This window comes from Sardina pilchardus, chromosome 8 (assembly GCF_963854185.1).
Source record: "Sardina pilchardus chromosome 8, fSarPil1.1, whole genome shotgun sequence".
Lineage (NCBI taxonomy): Eukaryota > Metazoa > Chordata > Actinopteri > Clupeiformes > Clupeidae > Sardina > Sardina pilchardus.
Genome location: NC_085001.1, coordinates 32378986 through 32396804, shown reverse-complemented (window position 1 = coordinate 32396804; position 17819 = coordinate 32378986). Strand labels below are relative to the sequence as shown.

At 45.2% G+C, this 17819-nt stretch overlaps 1 protein-coding gene across 2 annotated transcripts in view; it reads left to right on the top strand.

Annotated features, from left to right (window-relative positions):
* Positions 1-17819, top strand: part of fbxl17 (F-box and leucine-rich repeat protein 17) — a 201164-nt gene that overhangs the window by 26273 nt on the left and 157072 nt on the right. The window lies entirely within an intron of this gene.

Below are 17819 nucleotides of genomic sequence, written 5' to 3'. Positions count from 1 at the left end.
GGGAGCTTGCACACTTGAGAGAGGAAAGCTGCGGTTTATTAGGATTAGTCCCGTAGTGACTGCTGGTGTGGGGTGGGGGAGAGTGCTGCTGTGCTGAGGGGGAGGCATATAGCTCTGCTGTATGGAGTGACTGGATGCTCTGCTATGGGGGCACCTCAGACTGAGCAGATGTGCATGCGCTGGAACATGCCCCAGCAAGTGAGCCCAGGCCTGGGCCTGCTCCGCCCAGGGTCCTCCCGAACCTGCCCCACACCTGGCCCTGCCCCACTCTGGCCAGATGCACCCTAATAAACGATCTCCGGGAAGCAGCCGCCATCTTTAATGAGCCAATTAAACATGGAGTTTGTAGCAACCTGCAGCGTTATTGGAATAGTGCAGTCACAGCTCACTACGGTCCCTAATAGGGAGATGGAACTTATGAGTGAGCATGAAATGGAGGGAAAGGAAGACAGAGGGAGAGCAACGGTGAAACCGGTAGTGCAAAAGGGGAAAAGGAGGAGGAAGAAAGAGAGAGAGAGAGAGAGAGAGAGCTACAGAAGAATTCCTAAATGAGTGTAGTGAGGAACAAAGTCCCTTCTGTATCAGTGTCACTGGCTGTGGCAGCAGTTCTGGTTTTCAAAAAGTCTCCACTCCACAGACGTTGACTTTACTACGGTCTGATTTCCCTCCAGTTTCCGAGAGCCAGCTCCAGAAAATCGCCTTGCCACTGCCCGACTGGCACAGGTGCCTGGCTCGCCCGGGTGACTCAGCGGCATTAAGGCCCGAGATGTGTTTTTCCTCCCCGCATTACAGCAGCTGGAATATCTGAGCAAGTGTGTACGTGTGTACGTGTGTATGTGTGCATGTATAGGCGCCTTTAGTCATTAAAACGATACCTGATCAGACCATGGGCCTCCAACCAGCTCTAGCAGTCCTGAATGAGCTAATGTATCCCACCTAGAGCCGTCCAATGAGCCACAGTGTGTGTGTGAGATCCATTTAGCAGAGAGAGCCTATGATAGATGCCCACATAAACAGGTCACATGTAGCTGGAGACAGAGGATGTGTTTGCTTGGTGTTGGCACTTTGGCCTCATCCTCTGCACTGACATTTGTGACACACCAACACAGCTCTCGTTTTGTCTATTTAGGTTGGTTAAATATGCCAGGGAGCAAATAGAAACAAACTATTTTAATTGGCTTGCCATGCATCATCATGAAGGTTGTAAATTGAGAGGATTGAATTGAGCTGAAAGCCGATAGCTTGTATGTCTGAATGCAAAAGCTAGGCAGTTGCTCCTGACAAGTCTGACAACATTTCAGCAAACGATTGTGGGAGAAGACCAATACAGCAACAAAAGCAATATTGTTCCAGAGCAGTACGTTTGATTGATGTGGCCTTCTGCAGTACACTTCTGAGAATGACAGAAGAATTCTAAACCGACCACTTGACAGTGTCCATCATAAAACAGTGCAGCAGCGCGAGGCTGTTTTGCAGTTTGGATAATTTACACGCACCTTCTGTGTCTGCTGCACTCAACCTGCACTGCCTCTGGCTAATTGCTAATCACCACTCCATGGGTATAAACATGGAAATGAGAGCCAGGGTGATGATGGAGGACCAAGGGGTCTCTCTCTCTCTCTCCCTCCCTCTCTCTCTCTCTCTCTCTCTCTCTCCCCCCCTCTCTCTGTGTGCATCTCTTTTGTGTCTGCATTTTTAACTTTACGCAGTTCTGAGGCAGCGAGAACAGACATCTCTTTTTGCTTTGTAGCCCTCTGTGCTTGTTAGTGAACAGCCCTCTGCAGAGCATCTAGGTGTCGATTCTGTTCCAATCCCAAAGTAGGGCAGTAGTCCAACGGCATAATTAATATCAGTCGTCTATCCACTCACAGTTCACCACAGAGCTGGGGGTTGGCTAGAACCTATCCTGCTTCTTACCAGTTGTTGCTAGGCTTTGCCAACTGGCTGAAATCTGTTTTGTTGACACTACACCAATCACATTGCTTAGCCTTCTCAAGAAATATGCTCTGATTGGTTGGATTACTAATGATGTGGTTAACCTAGATGGAAGCTCTCGGTCTCATTGGTTGGGCTCATCGCTTTAGTCTAGCTTGCTGCAGTTGTAGGGCCCACTTTGGTGAAATGCTGACTGTAGCAATCTTGCGATTCCAAGATTTGTATGAAAATACTTACACAAAATGTTTCAATTTCAATTTCAATTTTGCCCCAGGGTTTAGAGATATTAAAATGTTTCTTATTTTATAATCACTATAAATGCAAAGTAAGATTAGTAATAGCCTTCTTCTCTTCAAGATGCGAATGCATTAAGTGTGTACATTTTGTTTGCTAAGTGACTGTTTTGTTTCTTTATTACTTTTTTCTTTTAGAGGATAAGAAGACTTTCAATATTCTGCCTCTTAGTAATATTTACCATATTGAGTTCAGCTAATCCCCTATAGAAAAAGTCATATGGCTCTTTAAGTACTGTATACAATAAGTGTGTTTACACATAACTACCCCTTAATATATTAGCATAGACAAGAAATGTTCAATAAACACACCATATATGATTTACCTTTTATGCTGAAGGCATTGCCTCTTTAGAATGAAATGTACAACAATTTTGACATACAAATATGCCAGTCGGCATTTTTTGGCAATTTTTTTTAGCCTCACCACATGCAAATATTGTGCCAGTGCCAGTGCACATAAGTGTCAGTCTTTAAAGACCTTCATAGGCCTTTATAAACCATTTTTCTTATAGGATAATTTAGTGTGTCCTATCTTTTATTCTTTTTACAGCTTACCTGATACTTTTCGCAACATAGATGTTGCTTGACAAATTACAAAACTGCTTTCTGTGATTGACCGCCATGCTGCCTTAATATTTCTATATAATATATGTTTCTATATAGTACATCCCATGTTTGATCTCACTGTTTGGTTTACTTTTGAACGTGAGGTATTTTATAGGTCTAAGATTTTTTTTTTGTCTTTCAATACAAGGCACACAAAGCATCAGAAGTTTGGTTTTGAGACGGCATTGGCCGAGGCTCTTGTTTTGGGAGGCAGATGAATGATGTTTGTAAATATGTTATAAAATACTGAAATCTCATCGATTTCCCCCTCGGCAGATTGATTTCAAGAGCTGGTGCTCCTCCGGTCGTTGCAGGTTATGCAGCGGAGGCCCCGCCACTTGGACGCTGCGAGGCGTCATCGGGGAAGCATTCCCATAAAAACTGAAATGCTAATCTGCCCTTTTACGGCTATCGATTACCTCCGTTTCTCCACCTGAAGACCACAACTCACATAAAAAGTCATGTGTGAGAGACTTTGGGCACAGTTTATTATTGTGTTCTGAGTGCACTTAGGGCTTCCCTTTTTGAAATAATAATATAATCATGGAAAGGGCAAACACACAGTAGTAAAACAATAAGAAGTCAAGGTTCAGAGAACTATTTTTTGTGCTTGCATTGCTTATTGCCTTTGGCATTTGGTGGTCTAGGCTCTGATGTGAAACACAAAGGTGCATTGGCCATTCCCGAGTGAATTGTCTCAGACATCTGAATATGAAGTACTTCCTTGGATTTTGTTTTATTTTAAGATGCAATAACTTTGCTCAGAACATAGCGTAGCATAACATAATTGCATACGATTTTTCATTGAGTATTTTACAGATACAGTGGGTATAGTAAGTATTCACACCCATGCTAAAGTTGACTAAAAAGAGGAATATAAAATCATCTTTTGAGAATTGATTGTAATGCCTTAATTCAAAAAATGAGTAAAAATCAAACCGCTAAGGACACTAATTTTCTTTGTGATTGAAGAATGTATCGTAAATAGATAAATGTTCTTCCTTAAATACAGGTTGCATAAGTATTCAACCCCTATGTTAAATTCCCATAGGAGCAGGAGGATTTTTTATATGTTTTTATTTTTAAAGGCCAGCTATTTCATGGATCCAGGATATTATGCATCCTGATAAAGTTCCCTTGGCCTTTGAAATTAAAATAGCCCCACATCATCACATACCCTTCACCATAGATAGAGATTGGCATGATGCTTTTTCCAGTTAGCCTATTAGCCTGTTTGATTTGCATTGAGCTCAATGAGCATCAAACAGGCTAATTGGCTAACTGTAAAAAGCACCATGCCAATCTCTAGCTATGGTGAAGGGTATGTGATGATGTGGGGCTATTTTAATTCCAAAGGCCAAGGGAACTTCATCAGGATGCATAATATCCTGGATCCATGAAATAGCTGGCCTTTAAAAATAAAAACATATAAAAAATCCTCCTGCTCCTATGGGAATTTAACATAGGGGTTGAATACTTATGCAACCTGTATTTAAGGAAGAACATTTATCTATTTACGATACATTCTTCAATCACAAAGAAAATTAGTGTCCTCAACGGTTTTATTTTTACTAATTTTTTTGAATTAAGGCATTACAATCAATTCTCAAAAGATGATTTTATATTCCTCTTTTTAGTCAACTTTAGCATGGGTGTGAATACTTACTATACCCACTGTACATCTGTGGAATTTGAAAATATAATTTTGATAATAGCTCACTTTGAGCTGTGCACAGAAGGTACCATAAAACTTGGTGCAGCATAATCACGTAATGTGTTTTTTTCTGCTCTTCTCTATTGTTTCTTTTCTAGATGTTTTTGAGGAATAGTCATGTCATGGAGTACACATGACCATATTTCTGCGTTGTCTTTATCTTTGGCAACATCAACATCGGTCTTGATGAAGAACTGATAGTGTCCAAGCATAGCATGCGCTATGTAAAGAGCATTTTAACAGGCATCTTTCAGGACACCTTGGCTAAATTTTCATTTTGCCAGTGTTGAACTTGTGCGAAGGTCGTGGTTCTCATTAACTTAACTGGATCAGTCATCAAAAACTCATATTACCCGGCCTGCCCACTCTCGACCTCAATTTCACTCTTATTTGTTCAGGATATCAGCAGCAAGTTGCTCAATTACTTTGCAATCTGCTCTCCCTGTGTTCTCCTGTCGCCAGCCTTTCAGGACTATTGTTCGCTCCAGTGTCCTGCATATGTGCCTATGCTGATTGACTTCCAAAGGCTTTTTTTTTTGCGAGACGATAGCCTGTGGTTAACCTGCAGATAATCACATCTCACCACCATAAGCTTTGCAATTTAAAAGTATCATGCGGAATACACCGAGGTACAGGAGACTGGTCGGAAATGAACTCGGTCGCTATAGTAACAGTGCATTTCATTGAGAGGGACTGAATGGCACTGCTGTAAAGAGATGGCAGAAACACAGCCTTTTTGGTGACTGAATGGCACTGCTGTAAAGAGATGGCAGAAACACAGCCTTTTTGGTGACTGTGAAAACCGCTCCTCTCAGTATCCCTCTGGACTGCAGGAGCAGACTCTCTCTCCGTACTGTATGGCTGTCCACTCTTACACATTTGAAGCCTCGTGTTTTGCAGTGTAATTCTGACTGTGATCAGACCTTTCACTGTGCCAGATCTCTTGAACTCTTTAAGTCATCCTCTCCTTGTTGCATGTGCCTTTTGGTTGTGTGATGTGTTTTTACAATGTTGCACTTTGGGAGTTAATATAGATAATCAATCTTTTAAGAAAATAAAACTGGTGACAAATCATACATTTGTTATTGGTTTTGAAAACAAATATATCCTAGTCTAGTGGTAGTTGTATTTCTGGTTCTTTTGGCATGTGCGGTACCAATTTTTCTTTGTTCTACCTGATAATCATCAGTTGGTTTATTGCCATATATAAATACATAGTAATTTACAAATGCTGTATTACATATTTTCCTTGTCCAATTTTAAGACATCCTTTGGCACCAAAATCTAATATCCTAGCGGCTGCTCTGATTACAAAAATTAAGTTCAAAATTGACATTTCTATATGTTTTGTTTTTCAATTCACTTTATTTTATGAATCCTTTTTTTCTCCTCTTTCATCAGTTCCTGACCTTGCTGTTTTTTCTGTTTCTTTTGTCTCTTTTCTCTGTGGAGAGCCCACAAAGCCAAGGCCAGTAAACTGAATACGGCAAACGACAAATCAATTTTCCTGACTTTTTGCTTTGTGGGTCTCGCTTGCGTTGTATTCTCTTCTCTTGCTTCTGTCTGCTGCAAAGTGGTTGTGGTATTTCCATAGCCTAAGTGAACACTTTTATCTGAACTACCCTTGCTAGTCCACTTTCTCTCTCTCTGTCTCTCTCTCTCTCTCTCTCTCTCTCTCTCTCTGTCTCTCTCGCTCTCTCTCTCTGGCTCTCTCCTTGGTAAAAAAAGTGTGGACTGCTGCGGAATGTAATTACTCCTCAACTCTGTTGCCTTTTCTTCCCTCACCTCTGCTGTCAGCCCCCGCGTAGCTTCATAGTCCTCCAGCCTTGAGCTTTCAGTCCTTGAACATGTTGCTTTTGAAAGTCAGTCACCCCTCTTTGTCTGCAGGGCTTCAGTGGTGTGGCGAGAGAGAGCGTGGAGAGATTCACTGTCCATTGATCACAGCGTGTGTGTGTGCGTGTGTGTGTGTGTGTGTTTGCTCCCTCTTTTCAAGCACTGTAAGAATGGCTGGGACTCTTCCTCTCTCACCTTATTGCCGCATTCTGGAGGATCTTCTGTTAACTTCATTATTTGGACAAAAGATGTTTTTTTCCATCTCTCTCTCTCTCTCTCTCCCCTCCAGCAATTCAAACAAAGAGGCGGGATGAAGCCAGTGCAGAGCTGAGTAACCCTTCCTGGGGGCTGGGTGGCAGTAGAGAGAGGCATGTTGACGCAGTACCATGAGGTCTGCAGTCACTTTCCCTCTCCCCCATTCCTGACTTTAACTCTCCACACCAACACCCCCCTCCCGCCCCCCCCCCCCGCCCCCCTCGGCCCCTCATGGCCTTCAGAAATTGATTTGGTGCGAATTGGCTCTGGGAATAAAGGGAAGTTATATGTGCCTTGGCTTCTCTTCTTTCTCATTTGAGATTATAGGCCTGCCCCACTCCCCCTATAATTCAGTTGATATTTAAAAACCTTCGCCTGCTCCACAGAGACTCCCAACACACACGCGCGCACACACACACACACACACACACACACACCATCTCTCACTCTTCCTCTTGGCTCTTTGGTAGGGTCCTCCTACGCCTTGGGTCCTCTCCCATCATAGTCATTTCTGATTCCCTCAGTTGAATCCCATTGTGCAGCCCTGTGCCCTGTGCCCTGGGGTGGCTAAGCACTCCGACCAGACCATCTCAGTCCTTACATCACTGGCTCACTCAGAAGAGGCCCTCACTATTCAGAACGCTCACATTTGGACAGTGAGCTAGTGTCATCTTCAGGCATTACGGAGCTTTGTCTGTCTTATGCAGTGCTTTTGCATAGCTTTTCCTGCATGACCCAGTCCGAGTGCTTTATATCTGCTACCAATTACCTGCTCACACAAAAGTGAGTCTCTGCCTGAACAACAGGAGGTCCAATTCCTGATTGGGTTAGCTCTGTCTGTGTGGGAAGCTCCAGGAGAAAGCCCAGTGGACTAATGCACAGCTTCAGAACTAGTGTAGAGAGAGGAAGACGAGGAAGAGCCGAGAGAGAGGAGAGAGAGGAGGATGCTGCCATAGAGCTAATGGTCTGGACTCGACGGACTTGTATCCTTCCTTAATGTGGAGACTCTTGAGCAGACTGACCTAACCTCCACACTAGTAGGACGTGCACTGAAGGTCCTTTTGAAGGTTAGAAGGGCTGACGTTTCCACTGAAATGTTTTGTGCTTGTATGGCAAAGGGGCAACATATCCAGAGGGAGTCGAGAAGTGGAATACTCTACCGTAACAATAGATCAGACAGGGCAAACTCATCAATACACGCAAACCTGTACCAACATACCTAAAGGTTATGTAAACATTCCCACCATCCTTTAATAATTCAGCAGATCATTTGCGAAGTCCATGGTGTCCAGAAGAAGCCTGCAGCTGTGTGTGTGTGTGTGTGTGTGGCTGAGGTGTGTTGGGGAAGAAGGGCGAGTGCTGAATCAGTGTGAGCGCTCACGTGCAGCGCGCCTCCTCTCCACCTGAAATATTCATGCGGCCGCCAGCAGAATGGCCGGCAGCACTTAGCCCTCAATATTTAATGGAGCAATTATAAAGGTTACACGTCCACCGTGGGCCCATCGATTAGGCACAGCATGTTTCCTCTCGCGCGCGCTTTCTCTCTTCCTCTTGTTCGGCCGCGCTCGCGCTGCTCATCCGTTACATGCCCTTCCCTCCGTCCTGCTCCCCCCCCAAACACACACACACACACACACACACACCTCACCCTTCATCACTCTGACTACAGGAGAGTCCGATGATCATTCTCTACAACAGAAATGGAGGAGTGCAGCAAATGATCAAATCCACTGAACAAAGAGTGTGGGTGAAATCAATGCAAGCGTCACCAATGGCAGCTTTAGTCAGTGTGCTCACTAGTGATGATCCCCTCATGAGTGGCCGTCTTTGTGGCGTGCCGCCGCTCGTCTAAACACCATTTTGCTGAAGCCCTGTGATTCTGCTGGTGCTTGCCTGCGGAACTGGACTCAACGTAGATGCCCCGCTGCATTGGATGGACAGTGAGACTGGACGGATTAGTCCAGAGATAAGGCGCAATAAACTAGGATGGATGGAGGGATGTTTTGATGAAAGGTCTGCACTGCGATAATGGTCCATTATCATTGTTAATTAGATTTTCTCAGTTACACAAATTACACTGGATATATATAATATAGACCTGTGTGTGTGTGAGTGCATGACTGTGTGTTGATTTAAGAAGAAAGGCCAGTGTGTGCTTGAACACACAGAGCCAGGGAGTGAAAGTATGTGTGTGTGTGTGTGTGTCTGTGTATGTGTGCATGTGTGTGTGTCTCGGAGGTTCTGAATCTTTTTTTTTTTTATCTCTGATAGTGATACCAGATTTAAGATATCTGCTGATATGCAGTACTGATATTCTATATCCGCATAACGGCTCCATCTCTTTTCCCATCCGACGCTTTAAGAGACGCTCCTGTAAGCGATGCTAGTTACAGTAGCTCACTTTTTAGCATGCTCAACTGTACTCATCCGGGGTGCATGTGTGAGTCCAGGTGGGATGAGCGCAGGACTGAGCCGTGTGGTCAGCAGCACAACACTGCTCACACTCACTCATGTATGGATGTGTGTGGGATAATAGAATATCTGCTTCACTTGATGGCCGGTGCATGGGCGAGTAGTACAGTGCACTGGCGGATTGTGCGCGGGTGGGTTATATCTCAGCCCTGGAAGCAGTCACAGTCCAATGAATCGTGTCTGCACATTTTTACAAGCTCTTCGCACCAAACCCATTCTGCGCTGCATTGCTGAAACGGGAGGGTGCGCATCGGGCTGTTAGTCGGTCTGAATGGACATTGTGAGTGACTTCTGGGTGACTGAAACAGTTGAAGGTTAAAGTGGGGTTTGGGGGGAAATGGGTCAGAAACGACCTGACATCCGCAGTGCTTTATTTGTGTCCTTTTAGAGCCTTCGAGAAAAATGTTTTTTTCACCGTTCCGGTATTTGGACAGCAAAAGGAGGCTAATGCAATACTACTTAAAGTGGTCTAAAATGGCCGAAGACCCCTCTTCCCACTCTCTCCCTCTCCCTCTCCCTCTCCATCAGCTTCTCCTTTCCCATCCCTCCCTCCCTCCCTTGGTCATTGTATTTGCCTTTAATGCGTTTGTGTGCTCATCTCCAAATGCCCTTCTGATAATTCCTGCCATTAGGTGAGGGGATGTTCACGCTCCCCTGCCACTGGGCCCATTCACACACCTCTCATTTCCCCTCTTCCCCCTTTCCTCCCTGCTTTTCCCTCTCCTGTATTCCACTCTCATCCTACCTTTCCTTCCGGAAGCCCTCTCTGCTCAGCAGGGAAGGCTTTTAACAGTCTGATTACTCCTCAGCAATGTCCTCCAAAAAGAAAGAGCAAGAGCACGGGAGAAAAAAGAGCCCAGATGCTTGTTTTGTTTGTTACCCTCACTTAATGCTGAAGAGAGTGTTCTGCTACTCCTCTCCTCTGGTAATTAGAGGGGAAATGGAATAATTATACCACCGTGTGTGTCTCTCTCTGAGTGTGTGTTTGTATGTGTGTGTGTGTGTGTGTGATAGAGGTAGAGGTGTGTGTGTGTGTGTGTGTGTGTGTGTGTGTGTGTGTGTGTGTGTGTGAGGGGGGGGGGGGGGTGGAGTGGAGTGGGGGGAGGGTGTTTTTTTCTGACATGCACCTGCTGATCTGTCTGAGTTCTTTCTTTCTTTCTCAGTTTTTTTTTTATTTTAGTAAAGCATTTCAAAGTGCTTTCCAGATATTTGCCCCCTTTTCTTCATGGAATCCTTTTGATGTAAAATGGACAACAATAGTGCTAATACATAGTATTGTTATTAATAATAATTGTATTATCAAAGTATTAAAAGTATAGATGAAAAATGTCTATATCTATCCACACAGTATAAATATAGTGCATTGATAGCATGTCAAACAAACAAAGAAAGCCAATATTTATATTAAAAAACAAACAAATCTAACAATATAAAAACATACATGATGGCGGTAAAAATAATACATTAAACCATTGATAAAGAAAATATTAGATATTAAAACACATTACAATAAAGACGAAAAGCTCTGTTTCGTTAAAAAAGGGTAACATTTCCAGTGTCAAATCAACCTAGGTTTCCCATCGTGTTTATTGTTTTTTTTTTTTTTAAAGGATTTTCCACTTTCTTCTATCCATATGTCTCAATTTAGATTTTTCTTTAATTGTTGAAATTAAGCCAAATCAGTTTCTTGTAGTCTAAATAACCTATTAATTTGATTATTTTTGTCTTTTTGAGCAGTGTTTAAAAGTTCTGGAGAAGATTCTTGAATGTGCCAAACTGACCAAACCCCCACAGACCAAGTACTTATCTGTCCCATAAGCAAGTTGATAGGTATACTAAGTCTTGCCATATGAAACCCTTTAGAATGCTTTAGGCAAACATTTTAAATGATTCACCACCCCTGCTGTAAAAGTGTATTTAATTGAATGGATAATTCACCCATGGCTCTAATACGGGATTTTCCCCATCATATTGATCTGTGTTCCACCATGGAAATTATTGGGAAATGTAATATTAAAACATGTAATAGGGTAGTTTCACGATCAGTGTAAGCGCTTGACATTTTCTGGTCTGTGTACCTCAAAATATGTGAACGTTTGTTGTTATTAGACAATTGCAAAAAACAAGTACAAAAGTACTATTTGTAGGCCCACAACACATATTTGTATAATTTTCATCCTCAAATTGACTGATTGATTTTAAAACTACGCCACCTCAACACATCACTGTATATTAACAATACTGCACTGTGGGTGATGAACTGGACCACTCCAGGACATTCTGTAATGTTTCAATTGTGATGTTGAAGAAAGCAGAGAATTATCATAATTTTAATTGAAATGGCAGGTATTCAAAAAATGGTCCACATGTCTGTCCACCATCAGTTTAGAAATATAGCTGACCCTATTTAGCAGAGGGACTACTGCAGATACTGTATGCATACAGTTTAATCATAACTGATTTAGTTATACCATTTAACCACTTAAGTTTTTGTCCATTTTCCCCATAAATATGCTATATTAAAACTACATAAATGCAACTTACTTGACCAGTCTTACTTCAATGATTAACCCAAGGAACATTAACAAACACTAGAACTATTGTATGCAAATATTTAACCTTACACTGATGATGATCAACTTTTTTTCAGATTGTCAATGACAATTTTGTTTTTTACTTCAAAAGAACCATTAAACATAGTAAACAAAACAAACAAAAAAACAAGCAAATAAAAAAACAAACAACATACTGTAATGCTATTTCAAGAAGGTTTCATTTTTAGGTCATGTGAAACAAAGCACTTGCCCAGATTGTGAAACTGCCCAATAGTACTTTTACTTATCTAAAAGTTGAGCAATTAGCAATGCAGTGGACAATCAGCAATTCCGCAATCACAGGTGAGATGAATGCTATTGTGCACATAGCTTAATGATCATGTTGAAATATTTTCTCTTTACAAAATGGTGAAATTGTTTTGACTTTGACAGATCCTCAGGCAGATTGCACTAGCACCTCAGGCATAATGGCTCAATACTGCTTCACGAAATGTTTGCCTTTGTTTGACTGTTTCGTTGAACTATAAAGAGGTCAGTGTAAGAGGACCTGAAGACTGGCATTTTTTTTACTTTAAGAACATGCACCAAGGTGCACACTGCACAGTCATGAATTCCTATGGCGCTCAGCCCTCAGCTCTGATTTCTGAATAGACTCAAGTATGTAGGTTGCTTTCTACAGGAAGACCAAAATGGAGAACATCACTCTCCTCCAACCTGTTCTTTAAAAATGTATTAGTAGTCTTTATCCCAGGGCAAAGCACATGAGCAGATCCCAGTTCACTGTCTGTTTCATATTCTGTTTCATATATATACTCTTATACTCTTGAATGACAAATGAATGAAATGAAAAATGAAAAAGTGTATTGCAGCCGTTGTTTATATGCATGGCTTCAGATGGCATATTAGCAACAACAACAACAGATAGTTTACTCCTGTCACTTTATCCTGGGCAGGAGAAGTGTTTCCGTGTGTGCTGCTTGTGCACACATTATCTGCACGTTGTCTTGAGGCAGTCACTAAAATATTAGTGTGACTCTAGTCTGTTTGCTGGAATGTGTGTGTGTGTGTGTGTGTGTGTGTGTGTGTGTGTGTGTGTGTGTGTGTGTGTGTGTGTGTGTGTGTGTGTGTGTGTGTGTGTGTGTGTGTGTGTGTGTGTGTGTGTGTGTGTGTGTGTGTGTGTGTGTGTGTGTGTGTGCGTGCGCGCATGTGTGCGCATGTTCTGCTTCTCATCTGTATCCCAGCGTAGCATCAAACAGCGGACACAGGGGCCATATCAAAGTCTTAACCCCTCTCCATTAGTGATGAGCTGTAAATAAATCAGAGCTGCAGGAGTCCCTGAAGATGGCCCCCCCGCCTCCCGCAGGACCCTGCAGCCAATCAGCACGCAGTGGCCATTAATTATTCATGAGAAAGCATCAGCAGCTCTGTATCTGCTCTCTCCATCTCACTCCGGCCCTCTACCACCCCACTTCTGCTCTCTTACATGAGGCTGCAAGTGGTAAGAAATGTGATTTTTAAGGTTTTTTTTTTTTTTTTTTTTTTTTTTTTTTTTTTTTAAACCTCATCATATCATCCTAGTTTGTGTACAGTATTAGCCATGTATGTTGAGTTATATGCTTATGTGAATGGGTTCCTTGTACCTGACGTTCCTGTTCTTGCCTTTGAAACATATTGCTTGGTTGACTTTGTATCAGTCTGGTATTAAGTGTGTACAATAATGTTTTTAAATGGGGGAAATGTGAACTGTGACTACTGCAGAATGTGATAAAACAGCTACAGTTTCCATCGTGCGTGCGTGCGTGCGTGCGTGCGTGCGTGCATGCTCTGGTTCAGCCCCCTGCTGTGAGGCCCTATAGGCTAATACCTCATCTTAGCATGCACTGCTTCTCTGCCCTCCTTTACAACATCCTCTTTGATCTGTGATCTCATCTCTTTTCTTTCCTTCCCTCTTCTCCCTTTCATTCTTCTTCTCCTCCTCCTTTTTCTCCTCTCCCTCTCTCTCTCTCATTCTATTCTAAGAGCCCTTACTCTGTCCTGAAAGCCCAAGTGTTTCTCAGTGTCTCATACATATTCAGCACAAACTGTTGAGGTGAGATAACACTTGAGTAACTCTGTTTGTGTGTGTGCTCCATTAGCTTTGCCCCCAGCCCAGCTAACCTATGCCTGCTAGCCTACAAAGAGCAGACATGCTAACACCCGATAAACTAACAACCTCGTGATAAAGGTCAAGTCGTTGGCCCTGGATACACCCCACAGACCTCCCAGCATACACACACACACACACACACACACACACACACACACACACACACACTCACACTCACACTCACACTCACACTCACACTCACACTCACACAATGGGTCACACAAACAGAACATCCACACATACACATACACATAAACACACAGAGGCTTCTCACCTCCACCCCTGGACGTGTCCTGTGCCTCCACCCCATCTCCACCCTCCCATCTAATCCAGCTGGGGCTGTGACACAGGAACAGCTAAAGCTCCCTGGCTTCTCCTGACTCCCTCTCCTCTCACAAGCCCCCAGATGTCCCCCAGCAAGGAAAGCTGCTCTCATGGCAGGAATTACAGCGTCTAGACGCCCCGCTGGCCTCTGTCCAGCCCCCCCCCCCCCTCCTGGCCTGCCTGGGCCCACCACCACCACAGCACACGGCGGGCGCGCTGGCGTCAGGGCCCTGGCCGCCCGTCAGCTCGTCTCTGGAGCCCCGCGGAGCCCCGTGGAGCCTATCCTCTCAGAGCAGGCAGAGTCCTGGCACACCACACACACGTGTGTGTGTGTGTGTGTGTGAGGAGAGACGGACAGAGCGCGCACGAGTGTGAACGACAGGGAAGGGAAGAGAAAAGATACGAGAGCGAGAGAGGGAGGGAGAGAGAGGGTGGCAGGAGGAGAGAAGGGAGAAAACGGAGGGATAGGTCATGGAAAAGAGTGGCAGAGAGAACCCCCCTGAAAAGACATTTGGCTCCAGACGCCTGGCCCTGTTCTGCATGCAGTCATTTAACAGGCTGCATTTATGCTAAGTGACTCACAGCGCACAGAGCTGACTTTATATCGCAGCAGTGTGAATGTGGTCACACGGAGGCTGGAAGAGCCTGGCACGGCTCGGATCACACGCTGCCAGCTGTGCCACAGGATCGGAGATGGGCGCGCTGAGCTCTAGCCCGCCTCATGCCAGCTTGCCTCCTGCGTCCGGGGGGAACGTGGCCTGGTATGTGCCCGCGGCTGTGTTGCTCTTCCTTAACAAAGTTATACTCCTCTTTATTGGGTTTGCCTAATTATGCCAGAGAGGAAGGCAGGCTTGGAAGCAGTCCCTGAGAAATGCCACTGGCAAACGTCATGCCATTTTGCACTTTAAGAGAGCCAGTGCTCGGGTGGTCTACGTTCGGTTCCGCGTGAAGACTGCGTAGGACGCAGAAGGTACATTCCGTTCAACTGGGGTTATGAAACTTCGGACCACTGGAATGGCATTGGATTCTTAATGAAGGAGATGAAGCCAATGGCTGGGGCCACTCACACGCGGCTAGACAGCTCTGTCCTGCTCTAGCTCTGTTGTGGTGGATCACTCCAACACCTCTGCCCAGTCAACTCATGGAGTCCATCTGTAGAGCATTAGCGATCATGAGTGACTGGAGCTGGTGTGCTGCATGGTTGCCATTCTCCCCGTGCTCTGTGCGTGCCGTGCCTCTGCGTCTTCCTCTCGTCTTGTTCTACATCTGTCTCCCCAGCCTCCAGAGAGTTGTCAGCCTCCCCGTGTGGCCGTGCCTCACACGCGCACACACACTCGCTCCTATGCACACACACACACACCTATTTACACATACTCACGGGCTGCTTGGCTATCCCCAGAGAAGGGTCCTCGCTGAGCACGCATGCTGACTTCCTGACTGCATTTCCTCGATGGAATACAGCATCTCTTGCTGTCCCAACACTCATCCCCTTGCAGAGTTTCAGTGCCATTGCTTATCATTCCTACCAAGATCTCCTCTCCCTGGTGGCTCCCAGTGTGTCTTGTGTGCCTGTGTGGTTTATCATTGGTTCTGGTTGGTTTGGGTGAGTTTGTGTGTGTGTCTCTGTATGAGTGTGTGTGTCTCTTTTTCTGTGTGTGTGTGTGTGTGTGTGTGTGTGTGTGTGTGTCTTAAAAGGCTGTGCCAGTTTCTGTTCCACATGTGTTGTTCATAGATTGTGCTGGTGTGTGTGTGTGTGTGTGTGTGTGTGTGTGTGTGTGTGTGGTTTGTCTCTGGCTCTGTCTGTGTGAGTGAGCGTGTGGCTGAGTGTGCATGGCTTTCATGTGTGCCGCTCCAGGCACAGGCATTAGGCACTGCCACAAGTAGCTCCAGCACTTCCTGTTTCAGCGAGGACTTAAGATTTAATGCGGATTTCCTGTTTTAATCTGACTTTGGGTCATGAGAGTCAGCGACTGCTTATGGAATGTGGGGTCTGTCACCTCCCCAGCAGAGCCCCTCCAGCACTGATCATTAGACCCTGTCAGGGGCACCTGCCAGCCCTCAGGCACAGAGGGCAAAGGGGGCTGCTGACTGCAGGCGAGCCCCAGGCTGTGTAGGGCCTGTGCTGGAAGTGGCCAAGGTGATGTCATATGGGATTTATTTAATAACATAAAGCACAGGAGACTGTGTGTGTGTCTGTGTGTCTGTGTGTCTGTGTGTCTGTGTGTCTGTGTGTCTGTGTGTCTGTGTGTCTGTGTGCCTGTGTGTCTCTGTGTGTGTGTGTGTGTTTCCATGTGCTCAGTTACGGGAACAATGTGGTTGTTGCACACAATCCTTTTGTGGTTAATTAGTCTTCTTTACTCATCTGCTGGAGAAAAGGTTATGACCTCTTTTGCAAGATGTTGAGAATTATGCCGAATGTCATTCGACTGCAAAAGAAAGGCACATTGGAACAGAAAGCTAAAGTTTTATGTTGAATTTCACATTGAAGGGGAAAAAAATAGTTTGTGCTTGTCAGATATTAAATAAGGACAATTTTCATGCGACAAAAGGTGCTTTCAAATCACAGAGAACACCATTGTAATTTAGCCCACTTATTCTTCCTACATTACCATATCTGCGTGGAGTGTCAAATTACTGTGACACCAGCACAACAAACAGTCAACCCCCCTGTGTGTGTGTGTGTGTGTGTGTCTGTGTGTGTCTGTGTGTGTCTGTGTGTGTCTGTGTGTGTCTGTGTGTGTGTCTGTGTGTAATGTATTGGCTGTGCTGGCATGTGGAGGGGGAGGACTGTGACATTTGCACCTCTGCATGAATCCCTCGTCATTTCTCATCACAGCTGTGTTCCAGCTCCACATCCAAACAGCCTCTCCTCCTCTCTACGCTACGCTATGGGTGCAGCTCTGCACTCTCTACTCCACCATCTCCACCCCTTGCTGTCGTGGCCCGCAACGCGCCGGCCTCTTGTCACGTCCGCGGCGCCAAATGAATACCGCGCCATGCAGCAAGCACCGGGCCCGTGGCTGGTGGGGGCTAACGTGTCTTTAAGCTAGCTCTTCACAGCAGTGGGCCTTTGTGTGGTGGAGCGTAGCATCGCGGGGCTGTAGCCCGCTCCCTGAGGCATCCTGCTGGAGGAGATTGGGGTCCAGCAGCTCAGATCCCAGAGCAGGGAAAGCCGGGGGGGGGGGGGGGGCGGGTGGGGGGGAGGGAGAGGGTGGCCATTGGACATGCTTCTCACATGAGGTCCCAACCCTGCGCTGGCCTAATTCGAGTGAAGGTTATCTCCTAACGCTAGCTGGCTAAAACTGTTTGCGAGCTCAAGCGCGAGCGTGGCGGAAGTGGAAAGGGTGCATCTCCGACGCTGGAGTGCGAGCCGGAGGTCCTTTGTAAGCGTGCGTGTCGGAGGCAGGGAGGGAGGGAGGGAGGCCGCGGCGGAGTGGAGCAGGTGAGAAGTCCGCCCTGTAAATCCGGATTATTCCGAAAGCTAATAAGGGCAGAAATATGCATGTGCTGGGGCGCTAGCACTGATGTCTTTTGGGGGAGTGGGATTTCACAGCCTTCTGGGATCAGTGGAGGTTTGGAGGTTAATAACCCACAGCACACACGCGCACACACACACACACACACACACACACACACACACACACACACACACACACACACACACACACACACACACACACACA